The following is a 14,386-nucleotide window of genomic DNA, read 5'->3' on the forward strand; positions in this document are numbered from 1 at the left end:
CATAGGGTGACAGACAGTGAATGGTTACTACTGAAGACCATTTATGATTGACATGTGCAATTACAGAGAGGCTCAATGAATCAATGAAGCAATGTAGGCTCTGTGTGGAGAGGAGAGATACAGGGTGTGCAGGCTTTAGTTCCAGCATTAACACACCTGATTCAGCTAATCAAGATGAGTAGTCGATTAAATGAATAAGGTGTTCTCTGTGAATGATTCATCAGAGACCATTCAGTGCTACCTAAATGCCATGCTCCATCTCTGAGCTCCGTAACTTATAGACTGTTATCAATTCTAATGTATTATTCTATATTATTTGTATCTATTTAACACAACAAACCGGTGCTGGTACTAAGATCACACTCAACCAACTGTATAATGCCATAAGCAAACAAGAAAATGCTCATCCAGAAGAGGCGCTCCTAGTGGCCAGGGACTTTAATGCAGGCAAACGTAAATACGTTTCACCTCATTTCTACCAGCATGTCACATGTGCAACAAGAGGAAAAAAAACTTTAGACCACCTTTACTCCACACAGAGATGCATACAAAGCTCTCCTTCGCCCTCCATTTGGCAAATCTGACCATAATTCTATCCTCCTGATTCCCGCTTAAAAGCAAAAACTAAAGCAGATCCGGGGGGCCAGACAGATTACCAGGACGTGTACTCAAAGCATGCGTGGACCAACTGGCAAAGTGTCTTCACTGACATTTTCAACCTCTCCCTGACTGAGTCTGTAATACCTACATGTTTCAAGCAGACCACCATAGTCCCTGTGCCCAAGGAAGCGAAGGCAACCTGCCTAAATGATTACCCACCGTAGCACTCACGGCGGTAGCCATGATTGACAATTGTCAAACTCCAGTCACCCAAGTCATATACTGTTCTCTCTGCTACCGCACGGCAAGCGGTACCGGAGCGCCAAGTCTAGAACCTAAAGGCTACTTAACAGCTTCTACCCCCAAGTCATAAGACTACTAAACAATTCATCAAATGGCGACCCGGACTATTTACATTGACCCTCACTGTTTATTATCAATGCATAGTCCCTTTACTCCTACCTACATGTATAAATGACCTCAACTAACCTGTACCCCCGCACATTGACTCGGTACCTGTATATAGCCTTATTATTTTATTGTGTTACTTTTTTACATTTGTTTATTTGGTAAACATTTTCTTCACTCTTTCTTGAACTGCACTGTTGGTTATCTACACCTGTTGTATTCGGCGCAGGTGACAAATAAAGTTTGATTTGATTTGTATGGCTCATCATCAATCATTCATCAATGAAGTGCTTATTAATGAAGATAATCCATCACATGCCAGCTCTAAGAACTGTGGGCTGGTCTAACACCAGAGATGAATGGACATGTAGAAGTGAAGAAAGTGATGAACGCAACATGACACATTACAGGACTATAAAAAGCTACGGGGCGAAGGAGAGATGGATGGAGATGAATGGTGTGTGTGTGTGTGTGTGTGTGTGTGTGTGTGTGTGTGTGTGTGTGTGTGTGTGTGTGTGTGTGTGTGTGTGTGTGTGTGTGTGTGAGAGAGAGAGAGGAGAGAGAGAGGGGGATGGATGGATGGAGAGGGTCATTGTATCACACTCTAGTGAAAGATTCAACATGAGAACAGACAGATGAGGGGAGAGACAGAAGGATGAGTGGAACAAGAACAACGAAGGGGGCGAGAGTAAGAGGTCCAAGGCAATGTTCCCTCTGATCCCTTTGATCTGCTGAGCGCAAACTTGAATGTTGTGAAAATTCTGTGCAACTTGCAGCGCTTGTTTACAGTGAACACTGAGGCTGTATCCGCTGTGAGTTACAGTTTCAGACAGTGGTCAAGTAGGCTACTGTGGCTATTTGATCAGAATCTAGGCTTACCAGAGTGGCCTACAATCCAAAACAATTGATGAGAAAATGCATCCCATAACATTTTTAACATCTGTTCTATCATTCAGCCTACAGTAGAAGCCAAAGTGTGGTGTTTTAATGTAGGCCTGAGACTTTCATTATAATTCCCATATAATTCCCATTATTACAGGGAATCAGACAAATACTGCTACCCTCTGCCTATTGGATACTTAGCTTATTTAAGACTCCCAAAACACAACAATGCCCCTTTAAGACATACAAAAGCTCTTTAGCCGACCTGCTTTTCAAAGATGTCTAGAAATGTACACATTTTGTGCTCTTGAAAGAATCAATCACTGCCCCATTGCGGACGACAAAAGATCTGTAACTGGGCTAATAACTCACTAACTAGCAAAGGATATGTACACATGTGCATACGTGGCTACAAGCAGCACTCACTTTGATCTCAAAACAAGCCACTCATGCTGTAAACACATGTCCAGTTCAAAGAGAATTGCACAGATCCATACAGCGTATTCAGACTCCTTAACTTTTTCCACATTTTGTTATGTTACAGCCTTATTCTAAAATGGATTCAATTATTTTCCCCCCTCATCAATCTACACACAATATCCCATAAGGACAAAGCAAAATTAGGTTTTAAGAAATAATTTATAAATAATAAAAAAACTGAAATACCACATTTACATTAGTATTCAGACTCTTTACTCAGTACTTTGATGAAGCACCTTTGGCAGTGATGACAGCCTCCAGTCTTCTTGGGTATGACGCTATAAGCTTGGCACACATGTATATGGGGAGTTTCTCCCATTCTTCTCTGCAGATCCTCTCAAGATCTGTCAGGTTGGATGGGGAGCGTTGCTGCAAAGCTATTTTCAGGTCTTTCCAGAGATGCTTGATGGGGTTCAAGTCCGGGCTCTGACTGGGTCACTCAAGGACATTCAGAGACGTGTCCCGAAGCCACTCCTGTGTTGTCTTGGCTTAGGGTCGTTGTTTTGTTGGAAAGTGAACCTTCGCCCCAGTCTGATGTCCTGAGCGCTCTGGAGCAGGTTTTGATCAAGGAATCTCTGTGTACTTTGCTCCATTAATCTTTCCCTCAATCCTGACTAGTCTTCCAGTCCCTGCCACTGAAAAACATCCCCACAGCATGCTTCACCATAGGATGGTGCCAGGTTTCCTCCAGACATGAGGCTTGGCATTCAGACCGAAGAGTTCAATCTTGGTTGCATCAGAACAGAATCTTGTTTCTCATGGTCTGAGTCCTTTAGGTGCCTTTTGGCAAACTCCAAACGAGGCTCTCATGTGGCTTTTACTGAGGAGTTGCTTCCGTCTAGCCACTCTACCATAAAGGCCTGATTGGTGGAGTGCTGTCTTTCTGGAAGGTTCTCCCATCTTCACAGAGGAACTCTGGAGCTCTGTCAGAGTGACCATCGGGTTCTTGGTCATCTCCCTGACCAAGGCCCTTCTCCTCAGATTGCTCAGTTTGGCCGGGCGGCCAGCTCTAGGAAGAGTCTTGGTGGTTCCAAACTTCTTCCATGTAAGAATGATGGAGGTTAGTTTTTTTGCGTGCCTTTCTAAATCATGTCCAATCATGTCCATGTCCAAAAGTTGTAGAAATATCTCAAGGATGATCAATAGAAACAGGATGCACCTGAGCTCAATTCCGTGTCTCATAGCAAATGGTCTGAATACTTATGTAAATAAGATATTTCTGTTTTTTAAATTTGCTAACATTTCTAAAAACCTGTTTTGGCTTTGTCTTTTATGGGGTATTGAGTGTAGATTCATGAGAAAAAAATTCGATTTAATCAATTTTAGAATAAGGCTGTAACGTAACAAAATGTGGAAGGGTCTGAATATTTTCCGAATGCACTATATATGGCAATGATCTATTTGCATATAGGCCTACTGCAGCTCTGATTGGTTTTGCAGCACTGGTCTTTGTAAAGTATGGGCTGAGTCATGTGTGTCAATGCAGTAGAATCCTACTCTGACGCGTTCTGCCTACAACAAACTCTCTTGCATAGTTCATTTTTTTTGTATGTTGCATTGAAAGTGGTTAATATTGCATTGATTCAATTCCCACAGTAAAGGGAAACGTTGATGGCATTAACTAAGGGGGAAAACTCGAGAAAGTTGAGTGAAGTTCAATCTCATGCTTTTCTGCGGGGGCTGATATTTCTTCTGGGTGGCAGTCCTGGGGGAGCTGCTCACCAGCGCACCCCCGCAGCTTAGAGGGAACATTGGTCCTGGGGTTTATGTGGTTATTCCACCGCTAACCGCTAATCCTAAAGCATAGCAGAACGACATTGTCTCTTTACATAAGGATGTTTCAACAAAGTGATTGAGTGGTCCAAGGGCAATGCGAATGTCAGTATGGATGGATGAGGGATCTGGTAAGATACAGCTCATTTCCCTAAACTCTTCTAAAATGCCTCCATTGATCAGCCGTCTGTCTCTCCCCTTACAGCCGCAGCAACACACACGCACACACAGATGCACGTGCCCAGCACTCGCACACGCACACGCACACACACACAAACACACGCACGCACGCACGCACACACACACACACGCACACACACGCACACACACACAAACACGCACGCACGCATGCGCGCACGTGATTGGCTAGGTCCCCTTGGGATAAAGAGGGAAGGAGATGACGACAGAAGACACGGGAGCTCTGTTTGGTCTCTGCCGTGTGGGATGGAAGCGAGGTACGGCGGGAGAAGAAAGCACACACAGTGGAGGAATGTAAACGGCTGTGAGATCGTGGGGGAGTCTGACCACACAAGCTCACCCCTTTACTCTTTTGAGAGAGAGGGAGGATGTTGTGAAAACAAGGACGCGTTTGTTCTTGGTTTATCCTAATGAATACCGAGCTATCTAAGCAGGAGAGTAAAGGAAGGATAGAGGAGAGAGGGGGGAGTAGGGGGAAGAGAGGGATGAGAGAGAGGAGGTAGTGTTGGGCTAGAGAGAGAGACAGAGGGATGAGAGAGAGGAGGTAGTGTTGGGCTAGAGATAGAGAGAGAGGGATGAGAGAGAGGAGGTAGTGTTGGGCTAGAGATAGAGAGAGAGGGATGAGAGAGAGGAGGTAGTGTTGGGCTAGAGAGAGAGAGAGAGGGATGAGAGAGAGGAGGTAGTGTTGGGCTAGAGATAGAGAGAGAGGGATGAGAGAGAGGAGGTAGTGTTGGGCTAGAGATAGAGAGAGAGGGATGAGAGAGAGGAGGTAGTGTTGGGCTAGAGATAGAGAGAGGAGGGATGGGCTAGAGAGAGAGGAGGTAGTGTTGGGCTAGAGAGGGATGAGAGAGAGATAGAGGTGAGTGATGGGCTAGAGAGAGAGAGGGATAGCGAGATAGAGAGAGAGGGGATGAGAGAGGAGGTAGTGTTGGGCTAGAGATAGAGAGAGAGGGGATGAGAGAGAGAGAGGAGAGGAGGTAGTGATGGGCTAGAGATAGAGAGAGAGGGATAGTGATGGGGCTAGAGATAGAGAGAGATGATGAGATAGAGAGGAGGTAGTGTTGGGCTAGAGATAGAGAGAGAGGGAGAGAGAGAGGAGGATAGTGATGGGCTAGAGATAGAGAGAGAGAGGGATGAGAGAGAGGAGGTAGTGATGGGCTAGCGATAGAGCGAGAGGAGGTAGTGTTGGGCTAGAGATAGAGACAGAGGGATGAGAGAGAGGAGGTAGTGTTGGGCTAGAGAGAGATGAGAGAGAGGAGGTAGTGATGGGCTAGAGATAGAGAGAGAGAGGGATGAGTGATGGGCTAGAGATAGAGAGAGAGGGATGAGAGAGAGGAGGTAGTGATGGGCTAGAGATAGAGAGAGAGGGATGAGAGAGAGGAGGTAGTGTTGGGCTAGAGATAGAGAGAGAGGATGAGAGAGAGGAGGTAGTGATGGGCTAGAGATAGAGAGAGAGGGGGATGAGAGAGAGGAGGTAGTGATGGGCTAGAGATAGAGAGAGAGGGATGAGAGAGAGGAGGTAGTGTTGGGCTAGAGATAGAGAGAGAGAGGGATGAGAGAGAGGAGGTAGTGATGGGCTAGAGATAGAGAGAGAGGGATGAGAGAGAGGAGGTAGTGTTGGGCTAGAGATAGACATGGGAGAAAGGGAGAGAATGATGGAGGGATGAGGAAGATAAAAAGGATGGAAAGAAGAGGGGTGGAGGCAAAGAGAGAGACATGTATGTATGTATGTATGTATGTATGTATGTATGTATGTATGTATGTATGTATGTATGTATGTATGTATGTATGTATGTATGTATGTATGTATGTGCGTGCGTGCGTGTGTGTATGTGTATGTGTGTGTGTGTGTGTGTGTGTGTGTGTGTGTGTGTGTGTGTGTGCGTGTGCCGTGCGTGTGTGTGCTCGTGTGTGTGTGTGTGTGTGTTAATATCACATAGATACATAGATTTCATTATTTGTACTTTTCTTGTTGAAAAACAATATCTCACATATGAATACAGAAATGTGAGCACACTCAATAAGGGCACAAAAATCTGTTTTGAGAAAAACTGTGTTTTTTAGACAACTGCAAATTCAAGGCCATTCAAGGAGTTGGTCTGGTGGTGCCCTTTGATATCATCGGCCTCCCCCTTGCTTCAGGTTAACAATAGTGGCGCAATACAGAACAAAAAATGAAAGCCCTACCCCCCACTTGTACAAGGTCATGAGGATACCTGGACCGCCTATTGAGATGTGCCTTTTGCTAGATAAATCAGGTGTTAAATGAGGTAAAAAGGAGACTGGAGTGAAAATGTAAAGAGTAACAGAGAGAGAGAGAGGGAAAATCAAGGAGGAGAGGGCATGCAGGAAGAAGAGAAGAGAGGACGGAGAAAAGTAGGAGCGGAGAGGAGGGGGTAGAGAGGAGGAAGAGGAGGAGAGAAGTATAACGAAGAGGAGAGGAGCAAAACATCCTGCATTAGCCCTCCTCCATATCTCCATCTCCGTCTCTCTTCCTCTGTCGCGAGCAGCTGGATTTAAAAACCCCACATGCTGGATTATTCATACAGTAAGGCCAGTGTAGCATTCGCACGCATGCACACACACACACACACACACACACACACACACACACACACACACACACACACACACACACACACACACACACACACACACACACACACACACACACACACACACACACACACACACACACACACACACACACACACACACACACACACAGGGTGGTATCAGCCAGGATTTCCTTATCTTGTTTTCTCTTAACTCTCCAAATGACTTTGGCCTGGGAAAGCACTGGGGGTCAATGGGTCGCTCTGACATCACCACACACTCCTCGAATCACAGTTTCGCATAATCCAGAAAGAATTTCTGGGAATTGGGAAATCAAATATACAGAAGGGGCACAGACAGTGGTATCCTGCCCTTCACAAAACACACAAATAAAAAAGAATGTAGGCTTACAGGCACACAAGAGTTGTCTCACACATGCCTGCACACACACACACACAGACACACATATTTTGATTTTATATCCTCGTGGGGACCTAAAATGTATTTGAATTCAAAATATTTTCCCTAACCCCTAAGCCTAAACGTAACTCCTAACCCTAACCCTAAACGTAACTCCCAACCCTAACCCTAAACGTAACTCCCAACCCTAACCCTAAACGTAACTCCTAACCCCAACCCTAAACGTAACTCCTAACCCTAACCCTAAACGTAACTCCTAACCCTAACCCTAAACGTAACTCCTAACCCTAAACGTAACTCCTAACCCTAACCCTAAACGTAACTCCTAACCCTAATCCTAAACGTAACTCCTAACCCTAATCCTAAACGTAACTCCTAACCCTAAACGTAACTCCTAACCCTAACCCTAAACGTAACTCCTAACCCTAATCCTAAACGTAACTCCTAACCCCAACCCTAAACGTAACTCCTAACCCTAATCCTAAACATAACTCCTAACCCTAACCCTAAACGTAACTCCTAACCCTAACCCTAAACGTAACTCCTAACCCTAATCCTAACTAACCCTGTAACTCCTAACCCTAAACCCCTAACCCTAACCTAAACCTAACTCCTAACCCTAAAAATGTAACTCCTAACCCTAAACCTAAAACCCTAAACGTAACTCCTAACCCTAATCCTAAACGTAACTCCAAACCCTAAACGTAACTCCTAACCCTAACCCTAACCCTAAATGTAACTCCTAACCCTAAACGTAACTCCTAACCCCAACCCTAAACGTAACTCCTAACCCTAAACGTAACTCCTAACCCTAACCCTAAACGTAACTCCTAACCCTAATCCTAAACGTAACTCCTAACCCTAAACGTAACTCCTAACCCCAACCCTAAACGGAACTCCTAACCCTAAACGTAACTCCTAACCCCAACCCTAAACGGAACTCCTAACCCTAAACGTAACTCCTAGCCCCAATCCTAAACGTAACTCCTAACCCTAAACGTAACTCCTAACCCTAACCCTAAATGGAACTCCTAACCCTAAACGTAACTCCTAACCCCCCTAACCCCTAAAAACGTAACTCCTAACCCTAATCCTAAACGTAACTCCTAACCCTAACCCTAAACGTAACTCCTAACCTAAACGTAACTCCTAACCCTAAACGTAACTCCTAACCGTAACTCCTAACCAAAACCCTAAACGTAACTCCTAACCCTAACCCTAAACGGAACTCCTAACCCTAAACGTAACTCCTAACCCCAACCCTAAACGGAACTCCTAACCCTAAACGTAACTCCTAACCCCAACCCTAAACGTAACTCCTAACCCTAACCCTAAACGTAACTCCTAACCCCAACCCTAAACGTAACTCCTAACCCTAAACGTAACTCCTAACCCTAACCCTAAACGTAACTCCTAACCCTAAACGTAACCCCTAACCCCAACCCTAAACGTAACTCCTAACCCTAATCCTAAACGTAACTCCTAACCCTAAACGTAACTCCTAACCCCAACCCTAAACGTAACTCCTAACCCTAAACGTAACTCCTAACCCCAACCCTAAACGTAACTCCTAACCCCTAAACGTAACTCCTAACCCTAAACGTAACTCCTAACCCCAACCCTAACACCAACCCTAAACTCCCTAACCCTAAACGTAACTCCTAACCCTAACCCTAAACGTAACTCCTAACCCTAAACGTAACTCCTAACCCCAACCCTAAACGTAACTCCTAACCCTAAACGTAACTCCTAACCCTAACCCTAAACGTAACTCCTAACCCTAATCCTAAACGTAACTCCTAACCCTAAACGTAACTCCTAACCCTAAACGTAACTCCTAACCCCAACCCTAAACGTAACTCCTAACCCTAAACGTAACTCCTAACCCTAATCCTAAACGTAACTCCTAACCCTAACCCTAAACGTAACTCCTAACCCTAACCCTAAACGTAACTCCTAACCCTAACCCTAAACGTAACTCCTAACCCTAAATGTAACTCCCCTAAACGTAACCCCAACCCTAAACGTAACTCCAAACCCTAAACGTAACTCCTAACCCTAAACGTAACTCCTAACCCTAATCCTAAACGTAACTCCTAACCCTAATCCTAAACGTAACTCCTAACCCTAAACGTAACTCCTAACCCCAACCCTAAACGGAACTCCTAACCCTAAACGTAACTCCTAACCCCAACCCTAAACGGAACTCCTAACCCTAAACGTAACTCCTAACCCCAACCCTAAACGTAACTCCTAACCCTAACCCTAAACGTAACTCCTAACCCTAACCCTAAACGTAACTCCTAACCCTAAACGTAACTCCTAACCCTAACCCTAAACGTAACTCCTAACCCTAACCCTAAACGTCACTCCTAACCCTAAACGTAACTCCTAACCCTAATCCTAAACGTAACTCCTAACCCTAACCCTAAACGTAACTCCTAACCCTAATCCTAAACGTAACTCCTAACCCTAACCCTAAACGTAACTCCTAACCCTAACCCTAAACGTAACTCCTAACCCTAAACGTAACTCCTAACCCTAATCCTAAACGTAACTCCTAACCCTAACCCTAAACGTAACTCCTAACCCTAAACGTAACTCCTAACCCTAACCCTAAACGTAACTCCTAACCCTAAACGTAACTCCTAACCCTAACCCTAAACGTAACTCCTAACCCTAATCCTAAACGTAACTCCTAACCCTAATCCTAAACGTAACTCCTAACCCTAAACGTAACTCCTAACCCTAAACGTAACTCCTAACCCCAACCCTAAACGTAACTCCTAACCCTAAACGTAACTCCTAACCCTAATCCTAAACGTAACTCCTAACCCTAACCCTAAACGTAACTTCCTAACCCTAACCCTAAACGTAACTCCTAACCCCAACCCTAAACGTAACTCCTAACCCTAAACGTAACTCCTAACCCTAACCCTAAACGTAACTCCTAACCCCAATCCTAAACGTAACTCCTAACCCTAATCCTAAACGTAACTCCTAACCCTAATCCTAAACGTAACTCCTAACCCTAATCCTAAACGTAACTCCTAACCCTAACCCTAAACGTAACTCCTAACCCTAAACGTAACTCCTAACCCTAATCCTAAACGTAACTCCTAACCCTAATCCTAAACGTAACTCCTAACCCTAAACGTAACTCCTAACCCTAATCCTAAACGTAACTCCTAACCCTAAACGTAACTCCTAACCCTAATCCTAAACGTAACTCCTAACCCTAACCCTAAACGTAACTCCTAACCCTAACCCTAAACGTAACTCCTAACCCTAAACGTAACTCCTAACCCCAACCCAAAACCTAACCTCTAACCCCTTAAAGGCTCTGCATGGTCAAGTCAATGTCTGCATTGGCCGTGCAGCATTTACATTTGGCAGGAGGACGACAACGCAGTACGGAGCTCAGTTTGGCCTCTGCATGCCTCTGGAGGCTCCGCGGTTGCGTCATACCCTCCATACGGAGCCTACGACCACATTTTCAGATCAAGGATTAAGTGGCTTTTACCCTAACCCTAATTTTAATCTTAACCCGTATTGTAACCCTAAACCTAAACCTTAAGTTTAACATAGCCTTTTTCCTCATGTGGTGATGTACTGAATGAGAGATGCTGAGATATTATAGACCCATCACTAATGAAGGAGAGGAGAGTGAGGAGCGGAGGACAGGAGAGAAGGGGGAGTGAGGAGCAGACGACAGAAGAGAGGGATGAGGGGGAGCAGAGGGAAGCGGAAGAGAGAAGGGGGAGTGAGGAGAAGAGGACAGAAGAGAGAGATGAAGAGAGGGAGTAGAGGAGAGACGCAAAGCAAGGAGAGGAGCAGAGGAGAGGAGAAGAGGGGGAGCGGAGGAGAGAAGGGGGAGTGAGGAGAAGAGGACAGAAGAGAGAGATGAAGAGAGGGAGAAGAGAGGGAGCGGAGGAGAGAAGGGGGAGTGAGGAGAAGAGGACAGAAGAGAGAGATTAAGAGAGGGAGTAGAGGAGAGGAGAAGAGGGGGAGCGGAGGAGAGAAGGGGGAGTGAGGAGAAGAGGACAGAAGAGAGAGATGAAGAGAGGGAGTAGAGGAGAGGAGAAGAGGGGGAGCGGAGGAGAGAAGGGGGAGTGAGGAGAAGAGGACAGAAGAGAGAGATGAAGAGAGGGAGTAGAGGAGAGGAGAAGAGAGGGAGTAGAGGAGAGAAGGGGGAGTGAGGAGAAGAGGACAGAAGAGAGAGATGAAGAGAGGGAGTAGAGGAGAGGAGAAGAGGGGGAGCGGAGGAGAGAAGGGGGAGTGAGGAGAAGAAGGAAGAGAGGGAGTAGAAGAGAGAGATGAAGAGGGGAGTAGAGGAGAGGAGAAGAGGGGAGCGGAGGAGAGAAGGGGGAGGAGGAGAAGAGGACAGAAGAGAGAGATGAAGAGAGGGAGGAGAGGAGAGGAGAGAGAAGGGGGACAGGAGAGAAGGGGAGAGAGAAGAGAGGGAGTAGAGGAGAGAAGGGGGAGTGAGGAGAAGAGGACAGGGAGAGATGAAGAGAGAGAGAGAGAGGAGAAGAGGGGAGCGGAGGAGAGAAGGGGGAGGAGGAGAAGAGGACAGAAGAGAGAGATGAAGAGAGGGAGTAGAGGAGAGGAGAAGAGGGGGAGCGGAGGAGAGAAGGGGAGTGAGGAGAAGAGGACAGAAGAGAGAGATGAAGAGAGGGAGAGGAGAGGAGAAGAGGGGGAGCGGAGGAGGAGGAGAAGAGGACAGAAGAGAGAGATGAAGAGGGGAGGAGGAGAGGAGAAGAGGAGGAGAGAGGGGAGTGAGGAGAAGAGGACAGAAGAGAGAGATGAAGAGAGGGAGAGAGGAGAGGAGAAGAGGGGGAGCGGAGGAGAGAAGGGGGAGAAGAGGAGAAGAGGACAGAAGAGAGAGATGAAGAGGGGGAGCGGAGGAGAGAGAGAAGGGGGAGGAGAGAAGGGGGAGGAGGAGAAGAGGACAGAAGAGAGAGATGAAGAGAGGGAGTAGAAGAGGAGAAGAGGGGGAGCGGAGGAGAGAAGGGGGAGAGGAGAAGAGGAGAAGAGGGATGAAGAGAGGGAGGAGGAGAAGAGGGGGAGCGGTGGAGAGAAGGGGGAGGAGGAGAAGAGGACAGAAGAGAGAGATGAAGAGGGGAGTAGAGGAGAGGAGAGAGGGGAGGAGGAAGAGGGGGACAGAAGAGAGAGATGAAGAGAGGGAGTAGAGGAGAGGAGAAGAGGGGGAGAGGAGAAGAGGGGGAGCGGAGGAGGAGGGGGAGTGAGGAGAAGAGGGGGAGCGGAGGAGAGAAGGGGGGAGTGAGGAGGAGGGGGAGCGGAGGAGAGAAGGGGGAGTGAGGAGAAGAGGACAGAAGAGAGAGATGAAGAGAGGGAGTAGAGGAGAGGAGAAGAGGGGGAGCGGAGGAGAGAAGGGGGAGTGAGGAGAAGAGGACAGAAGAGAGAGATGAAGAGAGGGAGTAGAGGAGAGGAGAAGAGGGGGAGCGGAGGAGAGAAGACACGAGGAGTCCTCGACTGGAGCGTCACAGACGGGTGATTCCATTAATCAGTCATGTTTGATTAACATCCTGCCTGGCCACCCTGGTGAGATATGTTCTCTCTCTCTCTGTCCCTCTCTTTCTCTCTCTCTTTCTCTCTTTACCCTCTCTCTCTCTCTGTCCCTCTCTTTCTACATGTTTGTGAGTGTGTTTGCCTCCCTCGCTCTCCTCTGCCGTTGTCACCCCTCTACTCCTCTCTCCTCCCTTCCTGTCCTCTTCTCCTCCCCCACTATGTATTGCTCATTTTTTAAAGACTGTAGTGTAGGCCTACAGTTTCTCAACACTACTGGTTTTCATCCTTCCCACCTTATCGGGACTGATTCAGACCTGGCTAAGACACCAGAGGTTTATATTATGACGCCAAATGAAACTACTCTTGCCAGCTTCAGTTAGCTTTACATTCCAACTCAGGCTTCATGCATGTTATGAAGGTGGATATTGATCCTGCACCTGCCAGTATCTCAAGCCAGGCTTGTAATTGCATGTGCATGTCACACGTGGATAACCCAGCGAGTCGAATGGTGAACTCTTCATCAAGGCAATACTGAAATAGCAATCGATGGGTGAGTCAGTGCCACATTTTCATGTTTTGCCGTTAATGCACAGACACACCAGAATCTCCCTTTTCTCTCATTAGACCTCTCTCTCTATCTCTCTCTCTCTCTCCATCTCTTCATTGCTCCCAATTTATTTATCTATTTATCAGTCAATCACTTCGCCAGTCTTCTCTCTCCTGTCCTCCTACTCTCTCTGTCTATCTCCATCTCTTCAATGCTCCCAATTTATTTATCAGTCAATCACTTCGCCAGTCTTCTCTCTCCTGTCCTCCTACTCTCTCTGTCTATCTCCATCTCTTCAATGCTCCCAATTTATTTATCAGTCAATCACTTCGCCAGTCTTCTCTCTCCTGTCCTCCTACTCTCTCTCTCTCTCTCTCTCTCTCTCTCTCTCTCTCTCTCTCTCTCTCTCTGCTTTTCTGTGTGTGTGTGTGTGCGTGCGTGCGTGTGTGCGTGCGTGTGACAGTGGTCTGCATTAAAGGATCCGTGTTCCACCGGGGTAACATGGTTACTAGAATGAGAGAGAGGGGGGTCGAGAGAGACTTGTGAAAAGAAAGAGAGAAGGATTTAGGAAAAGAGAGAGATAGGGGGAGAAAAAGTGTGACCGGGAGAGGTGGGTCCAAAGATGACCTCTCTATCTGTGAGGAAATGCATATGGTTGTCATAGAGCCTGGGTGTGTGGGAGGGGGGCCTCTCTATCTGTGAGGAAATGCATGGTTGTCATAGAGCCTGGGTGTGTGGGAGGGGGGCCTCTCTATCTGTGAGGAAATGCATGGTTGTCATAGAGCCTGGGTGTGTGGGAGGGGGGCGGATTCATATGGACTTGAGTGTCGGGCTGGTTTGTGTGTGCGTTTGTGTTTGCGTGTGTTTGTCCGTGCGTGTGCGTGTGTGCACATGTGTGTGTGTACAGACATAACAGTAATCAAATCAAAGTTAGTTGGTCGCATACACAGAAAAATAAAATGAGCTATGAGTAGAATGAGCTATATATTG

General features: G+C 46.6%; 1 protein-coding gene across 1 annotated transcript in view; it reads right to left on the minus strand.

Annotated features, from left to right (window-relative positions):
- kcnip3a (Kv channel interacting protein 3a, calsenilin) overlaps positions 1–14,386 on the minus strand; it is a 45,851-nt gene that overhangs the window by 24,122 nt on the left and 7,343 nt on the right. The window lies entirely within an intron of this gene.

Source organism: Oncorhynchus keta, chromosome 14, assembly GCF_023373465.1.
Source record: "Oncorhynchus keta strain PuntledgeMale-10-30-2019 chromosome 14, Oket_V2, whole genome shotgun sequence".
In the NCBI taxonomy this organism is placed as follows: Eukaryota; Metazoa; Chordata; class Actinopteri; order Salmoniformes; family Salmonidae; genus Oncorhynchus; species Oncorhynchus keta.